The sequence below is a fragment of the Zonotrichia leucophrys genome, chromosome 12, assembly GCF_028769735.1.
Source record: "Zonotrichia leucophrys gambelii isolate GWCS_2022_RI chromosome 12, RI_Zleu_2.0, whole genome shotgun sequence".
In the NCBI taxonomy this organism is placed as follows: Eukaryota; Metazoa; Chordata; class Aves; order Passeriformes; family Passerellidae; genus Zonotrichia; species Zonotrichia leucophrys.
Genome location: NC_088182.1, coordinates 14771486 through 14781731, shown reverse-complemented (window position 1 = coordinate 14781731; position 10246 = coordinate 14771486). Strand labels below are relative to the sequence as shown.

Sequence of the window (10246 nt, the reverse complement as noted above, 5' to 3'; positions counted from 1 at the left end):
GTTCATGTAGGATGCTGGACACAGTGTGACAGCACAAGCTCCCCAGTGAACACAAAACCAGTGCAGATCAGGAGTCCAGCTGACTTTGCTTGGCACAGACCCTACAAACTGCTCCCCAGTGGAGAGCCATTGAGCCGTGGGGAGAGTGCAGGGATGCTTCTGGCTATTCCTGATGGCTTACACGGAGGATTCCTACCCTGGGCTGCTCGGGCACTTCAGCCATCCCCAGCCATCCCCACTCGCTCTGCGGACACCACCCAAGTGCAGCTGCAGCGTGCAGGGCTGTGCCTTGTCAGGGAGAGCACCCCGTGGGATATGGGCACCTTCACCCCCTCCTTCAGCCCCTCCTTCACCCCAGCGAGCTGACCAGGACTGGGCTGTCTGGCAGCTCCCCAGGAGTCCCTGCCCTGGCAGTGCCCGTGGCTTTGGGGCGATTTTAGGGCTGTTCCCAGCCTGAGAGCAAACAGGGCTCGTCTGTGCTGTGGAGCCGAGCGATGCCCGAGGGCAGCGAGTGCCATGGGAGAAATTCTCCATGGGGACAAATGGCCGATACAAGTCCAGAGAAGGCAGAACAGCGGGATAAGGAGGCACTAGAGGGAGCCTGAGCATAACAGATCCAGCTCCGGCTCCAAGTGGGAGAATTAGTCCCGCTCAGGGAGAAGGGGCATCACCAGCCAGCAACAGCAAGTCTCACGCAGCAGTTTCCCCCTTGACCTGGCATCCTACCTGGCTGTGCCTTCCCCCCCCCCCCCCCCCCCCCCCGACAGCTTTATCATTTCCTTGAAGGCATAAAGAAATGGTTTCATTGATGGGAAGTGCCAGTCTACCAGCAGAGAGACAGCTGGCTCTGAGCATTTGGGATAGGAGGTGAGAAAAATCACTGGCAACTGGTGGCAATTGTCAGATGGGAGGGTGCAGGAGAAAAGGAATTCTTGCAAGTCAATGGAGAACAGAAGTCCTGATCCACAGCTGCAGATATCCCTGTGGGAAGGGGAGGTGTCACAGCCCAGCCTTGCCAAGTGTTCCTGGACTGATGGCAGGGACAAGGGAACAGTAGCTGAGGTTTGTGTCCCCCTCTGGTGCATTCCAGTTAGCACCAGTTAGGAGAGCTGAGGCACCAGAAGAGGCTGGACACCTGCATTCTTTTATTTTAATTTTGGATGTACCTGTTCTCAGTACATCTGAAAAGTGCATCTTCTTTTACAATGTTTTCAAGGGGCCAAAATTTGGTTTTTACAGGGTACACAGGTACAGCTCAGTAGAAATCAGAGGAGATGAGTGAGCAGGGACCAGAAACAAATCCTTCATCACCCCTGGCTGCTGTTGGAGGCTTTCATTCTCCCCTCAGATCAGCCCAGACCCTACATACATATTGCACAAGTGTGTTCCTGTAAGCAGTTTCCTAGCATGAGGGCAGGATTTAAAATCAGGCAGCAGCCTGCAATGCAGCCCTGACCTTTCTCTCCAGGACTGCCACCTCCTCCCACTCTCCCTGGAGCTGGCACTACTAACAACTGGTTTCCTCTTGTTATTTTTCCACCTCCACTCCTTCCTCCAGAGGGGAGGCCGTGCTGGTGGCCCACGTAGCAGTGACTCACAGGCTGGGACCTGCGAGGAGCCAGCTGAGCCTGGCCAAACTTAGAAACATCTCATTTTCCATTGCCTACACCCTGGATGCTGCTTCTGGCAGGGTTCATCGCTGGAGACCTTCTTCAGCTACCTGTGGGGTTTGGGAGGATCAGCAGGAGCTGGGCTGAGATGGAGCAGCCCTTGATGTAGATAATTCCATCTTGGTCAGTGTTTATCCAGCTTGCTTATAGCCAAAACCGATGACATGTTCTGGCATTTCATGCTTGGGAAACATGTAAATAAGGGCATATATACAGGACTGCATGGTTGTTCCGTTTTTCTGGAAGCATTTGAATGATTTAAGGGGAGCTTAGAGGTTTAAAAGCTGATTCTCCATCTGTGTCAACCAGCCTGGTCATCCCTAAATCAAAAGATGACAATTGCAATCACATAACCGAGCCTGGGGTACCGATGGCCTGCAAAGGTGGAGGTGGTTGGAAGCTGGGAATGAAGCAGCTGGGTGGTGACCAGCAGTGGAGCAGCGGGGCAGGGAGATGCAGCTGCACCGGGAGGAGCAGGACCTGCAGCTCCGTGCGGGGACAGCGCCAGCAGGGGAGCAGCCGTGCGCGCTGCCCACGCTTGGTGCTGCTTTAACGGGATTTTCCAGAACATTTTTTGCCCCAGTGTCGGAAAGGGGAGCTGGCCTGCCGCTTCCGAAGGCTGGGGGAACGTGTGCAGGCGATGTGGCACCTGCTGAAGCCGCACTTGCGAGAGCCCGGCGGCTCCCGCCGAGGGAGCGGAGCCGCAGGCACCGAGCAGCTGATGGCTGCGGGGAGGAGGCACACGGAGGCGGCGGGGAGAAACGGAGAGGGCTGACCTAAATAGATGCTCAGCTAATTTATTCATTTCTCTGCTTTATTATTTAACACAACTTCGAAACAGCTCAGGACTTCTGGTTCCTCTCAGCTCTGCTGCTGACGTTGGGGATGGGGTTATTTTTTACCTGATTTTGCTGCCTTGCTCAGCAACCCCTCTCTCCCCACAGGCAGGCCAGGCACACTATGGGAAAGCTCCAAAACAACCACTTTCTAGCCCGGAGCACAGAAAGGACTTATTTAAAGTTATTTTGAGCTTTTGATTCACCTCCTGCTTAAGAAGCTGTTCGAATTTTGGCCTGCTTTATGCATTGCTAATAGGGAGATTTATCTCCAACTTAGCTGGCCGAGGAGGGGATTGGTGGGCTCATACAGCACAAGGCAGCCTTCAGCCTCCACTGACATCTTCCTCCAGGCAGGCTGCCAAAGGCAGCCCCAGGCTCTGCAGCACAGGGGCTTTCAAGGATAAACCTGGAGCCTGTCTCACTTCCAGCCAACCTCCTCTCTCCTCAAATCCTAGCAATCCCCTGAAACACTGTCCAGGAGGAATTTATTACTAGAAGGACACGGAGCCTCAGCTGCTGGGAGAGCTGTTCAGGTTGCAGTTCACTCCACGGGCTGCACGTGTCCTCTGCGAGCCCATGTCACGTTTTAGCACTGCTGAGCTTGAACAGCCACAAGCTGGGGGGAAAAAAAATAGATGCCTGTGCAGGTTGTCTGAACCCCTGCACCATTTCTGCGCAGGCACGAGGGACACGGGCAGAGCTGCTCCATATGAACCTTCCCAGGATTCAAATCATGCAGCATCCACCTTGTGCCAAGCAGAGCCCTTTAATTTTTCATTACAGTTTGTCACTTGATGTATGAATTTAGGCCAGTGTTGTATACCAGTTACAACAGCCCCTCTGTTGTGATTTTTAAACTGGATTAATTCATCAACCTGCTTGATTCCTTGCAGATTTCTAAGCAGTAAAATGAGCCCTGATGCTGTTTAGCTAGGCAGCAGGGGCATCTCAGCTCACCCGCCTTCACACTGCTGGAGAGTTTGGTGATATTGCTGGGAGTGGGATAGTGCAAAATAGCAGAAATGAAGCAGTCAAGGAGGCTGCAAGTTAAAGTCTTCCAAAGCAGCAGGCACTGAAGGGGAACAGTTGGGCGTGGGGCTAGGAAAGTAGGTGCTGCTTCCCTGCACATTCAGCTCCTTCTCTGCCCTCACTGGTTAAACTGGGGCAGGGTGAATCCTGGGCAGGGTCCTGTGCTGGCAGCCCACAGGGTGTGCAGCCTGGCCCGTGTCAGACTTTGATCTGAAGGGCTTTGTGGTAGCTGTTTTCAATATAAAGTGGGACTTTGGTCCCAGAGCCTTTCAAGGCCAAAAAGAATGAACGTGGAAAGGACAGAGGCAGCCCAAGTGATCTGAAGTTTCTCTTTCCCTCCCAATACCCTGGACTGGATTTTGGTGGGTGATGCCCCAGATTGCCTAATGAGGCAGAAGGGCCCTACATCCCACACCCTCTGGTTTTGTTCCTGGGGTTTTGTTCCCTGGCACCTTAATTGCACAGGGCTGATTAGGATGGAGTTAAGGGTAGCTGAGTGTCATGCTGGGATTTAGGCTCCCTCATGTGGGCACAGTTTCTGCCCTGCAAGGGGAGGGAAAATCCCTTAATGAACCAGAGTGGGCAGCAGGCTTGAGGTGAGGGCTCTGGTGTGCTACCAGCTCACCTTTATCTGCACAGGGAGGATTACTGGGAAGCCATGGTGATAAATGCTGTGGCTGAAAAGGAAAATGGACTTCCTCCCAGAGATGGTTTGTTTGTGCAAAGTAGAGAGAGAATAAAGAAGCTGCCAAAAAAACTGACATTAAACCCACTGCTTACCTGCAGCTCATCCCATTCCATGACTGAAACCTCTCATTTGCAGCCATCTAATCCAAGATATTCTTTCTGCAAAGCAAAAAAAAAAGTAGGTTATTGCTCAAGCAGAGCTGGGGAGGGATAAAGAGACAAGCAGGGCCTGATCCTGCCAGGTTCTGTGTGCTCTGCCCTCTGAGCAGAGTTAAAACCCTGGCTAGCAGCCTGATTTGGGGGCTTTGGAAAGAGCTTGCACACAATCCCTTTCCACACCTTTAGGGAAAGGCTTGCCATGCTGCAGAGGCAGGGCTGGAGGCAGAGCATGGGGCTCCCAGCCCTGCCTTCAGTTCCTGCCTCTCTAACCCAGGTATCTGGTGGCAAGGAACACAAACCAGTAATCCTCAGCACTCTTGAAGCACATCTCAAAGTGGGAGAGAATTAATGACCCTCCACAAAACTAGGGCTGCTCTTTCCCAGCCCTCCCCGCTTTCTTTTGGATGCATTACCTGCTCCAGCCACTGGGTCATCCCACCTTTGCCGGCATGTGGAGATGCTGCACACAGGCTTTGCTCAGCAGCAGTAAAATCCTCCTCTCTGCAGCACTGAGAGGATCTTGTGCTATTTCTTTTCCTGCCTTTAGATGGGCAGAAATCCACTTGGCTTTGTCTGCTGATTGATTTCAGCCCTGGTTTTTTACCAGGATCTTTTCAGAAGGTCTTACTAATTAAGAAATCCTGTCCCCATTGAAACCACAAATGCAAACACCTGTTGGTGCCCCCTGCACCTTTTTGGGGCCCACTGCAGTTCACCCTCTCTTGGAAGGCTGCTTCTCACCCTGGGTGGCAGCAACAGAAGGTTCCACAAACACTGTCCTTGGATATTAAAGACATATATTACTGAGCTGCCCTTCCACAAAATCAGTGCAGAGAAATGACTGACACTGTCCTTTTTACATAATTCAAATGAAAATCTAATTGCACCACGGCTGCAGGGGAAGGGACTGGGGCTGGCAAACAGGTTTGGGGCAGAGTTCCCAGTTCCCACCAAGGAGCAGTGAGGTGCAGGACACCACAGGGGCTGTGCCTGGGACACCTGACTGCTTTAAATAGTGCTTGTGCCCAACCTGTTCTGGAAATGGTGCTCTGATTTTTTAATATAAAAAAAATATAAGGCACTGATTATATCAGGCACTGATTTCAGCCTGATACCAGCTGCATCCCTATGACAAAATGGGCTTTATTAGGAAAATAATATGGGCTGTGGCAACACTTCCATTAGCCCTGCTGCCATCCCAGCCCCTGACAGCTGAGTACCAGAATAACTGAGCTGGTCCACACAGGAGAGATGCACTGGGACACAGGGCTGCCAGTGAAGGGGAAGCACAGCCCTCCCCTCTCGTATCAGCCTCGTCTCACTTGTGTTAGGGATGGCCTGATTTATGATTTGGCTTGCATTAAAACACATTTCCTTCCAGAGCACTTTTACTCAAGCTTTTCAAACACTTCATGAACCTAAATAAATCCTTAGGAAGTCTCTGGCAGGTGGACACCTTCAAATATCCTTGGCGCTCAGCAAATCTGATACATCCAGAGGGATGGGGAGGGCTAAGATCTGGAGGCAGGTGAACTGCAAGTATTTTTCACTAGAGCTCCAAAACTGTAGCCTTAAGTGTTTTAGCATAAGACATCAAGTCACAATGACAGAGTGTCAGGGAGAGAGGATGCAGGACAGACCTCAGGAGTCCTTACTGTCTCCAGAATATCTCTCCTTTCCCCCATGTCTGCGTCATCATGCTGCCACCCCTTCAATTGCTGCAGAATCCTGAAAAATTAACAGCTAAAGGTTTTTCTTGCCTGCTCTGGCCACCTGAAACAACCTCCTGTTCGGGTGGAAGCACTGAAGTGTTTCTTAAAACAGCTCTTCCTCCTGTCATTAAATATTTAAGAGAGCAGCACCAGGGGAAACCATGAGCTTTTATGGAGGCAGGATGGCACAGTGCTGGGAACCACACGGAGCCCGATTTAAATAGTAATGAGATGGCAGCACAGCTCGGTTTTATCCTCCCCTTGCTCCCCCTCTCCCCGCAGCACCCCCGGCAGCGCGGCCCCGGCCCGCTGCATGCGGTGCGTGGGGTGGGCTGGCTGCGATGCCATCGGGCTCTGCCAGGGCGTCCCGGGCTGCAGATGTGCTGATGGAATCTCAATGACCTGGGAAGGCAGCGCTTGTCAGCACCGATGGGAACACAGCGATGTCCGAGCCCCGGCCGCGGTGGGGCGGGAGCAGAGCGCGGAGCAGCCGCGGCTGGTCCCCGCCAGTCCCTTTGGCTCCCCCCTATCACTTTCCCTGCTCTGCCCTATTTTGGGGAGCGGAGGGTGCCAGAGGGAGGGTGTCTCCTCTCTCTGCAGTTGCTGTAGCAACTGCGGTGTCTCTGGCGGCAGAGCACACGTTTCTTGCAGCCAGCCCGAGTGTGAGCTGCTGAACTGAAAGCAGATTGATTTTTTTTCCCCTGCAAGAAAAAAAGCCGCCCTCTGCCCTCCCCACCCCCAGCAGCCAGAGCCCAAGAGGGCCAAAGATATCACCTGGGCGCCAGCGCAGTGCCGAGCCGCAGGGATGCTGCCGCGTCTGGCTGCTCCCGGGAAATCTTCTGCACAGGAATCAAAGCCTCAGCCCCTTCTTGAAACCCTCCTCTGATCCCCCTCGGCTCCTTGGCAAGGACAAGCTGCCTTTCCCTAATCCAGGCTCCAAGGCAGGGTGGGTTGCTGCAGCCGTCCAGGCTCATCCCTGGGACAACTCAGGCCTGAATTCATTTCCACATGAAACAGAGATTCTGCTTTGCTGGGGAGGGACCATTCGTGATCAAAACATTCTCAGAAGAGGAGGATCAGCATCAGCTTTGCAAAGTTACTTCCCTGGGTTATGATTTTTACATAGTAGAGCCCTTATCATGGACTGGATTCATTTGGTGCCCATTTCCTGCCACCTGATAAGACTTTGCCTTCTAAATCCCGTTACTCCCCCATTTCCATCACCTTTGCACATCACAAGCCCTGACCTGCCCTCTCTTCATTTTCTCTCTGAACCTAGAGGAACAGAGTTCCCTGAGCCAGCTCTGAGAATGCGCTGGTGCCACTTCTCTGAGCCTCAGCTCCTTGGCCATTGCACTGCTGTTTGATCCCAAGGCACTGCTCCAGTGTCCCACCACTGTGTCAGGACCATTCTGTGGCCACTGCAGGAACCCATTCAGAGCCCATCAGCCTGGTCTGGGCTCCACTCTGAATATGTGACATCTCTTTTTTCCTTCACCACTGACTTCATCTTTGTTTCAAATAAAGCATATCTTGCTGGCCAAGGCATCCAGCAGTTCCCATCAGCAGGCAGCTGGAGGGACCGAGCAAGCAAAGTTTGGTGCTAAGGGTTCCATGTTGCTCATCACCCATGGCCCTGCTTGCATCTCCTTTGGGTTCATTGCAGAGTTCAGCCCTGGTCTTGCACAGATGCAGAGACCTGCCCTGATTTTCCAGAATGCCATGAGCTCTGATCCAGCCTTTTTACCACCTGCCTTTGGGATGGCTGACAGGGAGGGCAGGAATTGCAAGGAGAGCTGTTATTCATGAGAGGGGGAGGCAAAAAGGGAGTGAGTTAGGTTTCCCATGCTCAGAGTCCACCCTCTAAGCATTTCCTGGTGGGAACCAAATCTTCCTCCTGCAGGTGATCACCTGCACCACAAGATAAGAGAGGAGCAATGCTCAGGCAGGGGCTGTAGTAACCCAAAATAGGTTTTTTCCACTGTAATCATTACTTAAGGTGCCATTTCTTAGCCAGTGTTTTTGGGGCTGCAGCTGGAGCTTTATGTTCCCTGGGAAGTTTTCTTGAAGAACAGGTTGGCCAGTTGGGGAATGTTTCACTGCTATTTTCAGCCTGGGACGTTTTCCTTTTTCTTTTTTTTTTTTTTCAAAGTACAACAAAAAACCTGTCAACAAGTCACAAAAGAGTGATCTCAGTCTAAAATACGAGCCCTGGCACGGGAGGGCATTTGACTCAGAAGCCACTTCCCATCTTTGGAGGCTTGAAGTATGTTCCACTTCGTCATCCTGAAGGTCTTTGGGCACTTATAAAAACAGAGTTTATTTATCCACACTCAGAACAGCCTATCTATTATCTTGAAAGCTCAATTCAGAAAGTTTCTTCAGAAATTTATTGGTTTCATTCCTACCAGTCTGAACAGAAGTTTTCCACAAAGTCTGTCAAAATACAAATGTCTCAATTCCAATTTCCCTCGGTCTTTAGCAGGACATCACATTAATTGTGTTAAAAAGCACTTTTATTAGTTACTGAGAAAGCAGGAGTCTGGCAGCTCTTCTTGACCATGAGCTATTCACTTTTGTGAAGTCTCCTTTAACAGTGCTTTGATCCAAAGCAGTGGTTTTCTCCACCAGCAAATTCAGCAGTGCCTGGAGCCAAAGGGACCAGCTCCAGGCAACGATTATTGGCTGCAGGTTTGAAGGGCTCCTACTGCTGCCTGGGCAAAGCCTTTCTGTTCCTCTGGAGGCTTCTGACATCCTCATTGTGAGAGCAAACCCAGTGGGGGAGGCACGTGGTCAGCCCGAGCCAGGGAGACCCAGGAGCACGGGCAGAAATGCAGACAGGATGGGGGAGTTCCATCCCCACCTGGGACACTTCTGGGAGGGCTCAGTGAACCATCAAACTGTGCTTTAGTAGGAGTTTTGCTTCAGTCTAATTGTGCATGAGGCTGCTGCAGCCAAAACAGCCCAGCCTGGTGACAATGTGGCATCTACTTCACAAGGGAAAGTTGGCAGTGAAGAAAAGAGCAATTCCCAGTGCTCCAAGGGGCAAGGAAATGATATTCCCCATCTGATCTCCATGGGATGCTCTGGGATTGCTCCTGCAAACATTCAGTCATTCTGGGGCTGTGTGAGCAGCCAGAAACCCAAATTTCCCACCTGCTGCCTTGCACCAGCCCTCCTGATGTCCCTGAGCCAACACCAGAGTGTGAGGAGTAGGATGGGCCCTCAGCACAGGAGACAATGCAGGATCCATGGAATTCCTGGGGTGTTAGCATCACAGTGAGATACAGCTGGGCCATCAGCATTAAAGAGAAAACAGCTCTGCTGCATATTTGCTATTGACTGTCCCGTTCTAAACAAGGTGACAGACATTAAGTGGCATCAAATGAAGCTGGACTTTAACTCATAGCACTTTTTTGAGCACCTCCAATGCCACTCCAAACTGAGTCTCTGCTTACACTTCAGCTCTGAAAATACTTCAAGGATTTCCAACACACACATTCAATCCCTGTGTGGAAGAAGGCAGTGCTCTGATAATTGAGACATTAATAGTGAAAGACTGAACAGGATTCCCTTGGCTGTCACAGCTTGGCTGCTGGGAGCTTATGAAAAGAAAATAAATAAACTGGGACTTGGTTGAAATAGCCAAGAGATTGAAACCTGGAGATCCCTGGAAGCAGCTGTGCTGGAAAGGAGCACGTGTAGAGGGTTGGAGGATCCCTCCCACGGTTGTGTAAATGCCTCAGCACTGACATTGCAAGTTGCAAATGTTGTCAGGGCTGGCAGAATTGCACCCATCTGACTGCACCAGGACCTCCATAAACACTCTCACTCTGTCATCTTCCAGCCAGGCATGTCCAGATGCCCCCTGCAGAAGGATGGCCAGGACAGGCACAGGTGAGAGCCCAAGATCTGTGGGGAGCAGAGAACTCCCTGCAGAAATAGTTTGTTGGATGCTCAGGTATCTGTGGAGGGATCTGTCAGTCAGCAGAAACCCAGACAGGGGAGATTTCAGACAGGAGGAAAAGCTGTGCCCCCCAAAATGTGCAGCCCAGCTCTTGTCACAACCCTCTGTGATCCACCATTGGTTTGACACAAATTCACTGTGGAAAAGAAATGCTCTTGAGTTTGAGGATAGGTATTTGATAGC

The 10246-nt window shown here is 51.5% G+C and overlaps 1 long non-coding RNA gene across 1 annotated transcript; it reads right to left on the bottom strand.

Annotated features, from left to right (window-relative positions):
• Positions 1 to 898: 898 nt before the first annotated feature.
• LOC135453252 (uncharacterized) lies at positions 899 to 4946 on the bottom strand. Its single transcript, XR_010441814.1, has 3 exons — positions 4798 to 4946; positions 4319 to 4384; positions 899 to 3125 (listed from the first exon to the last, which is right to left on the bottom strand). It is a non-coding gene; the product is annotated as an uncharacterized LOC135453252 (long non-coding RNA).
• Between the last annotated feature and the right edge of the window lie 5300 nt (positions 4947 to 10246).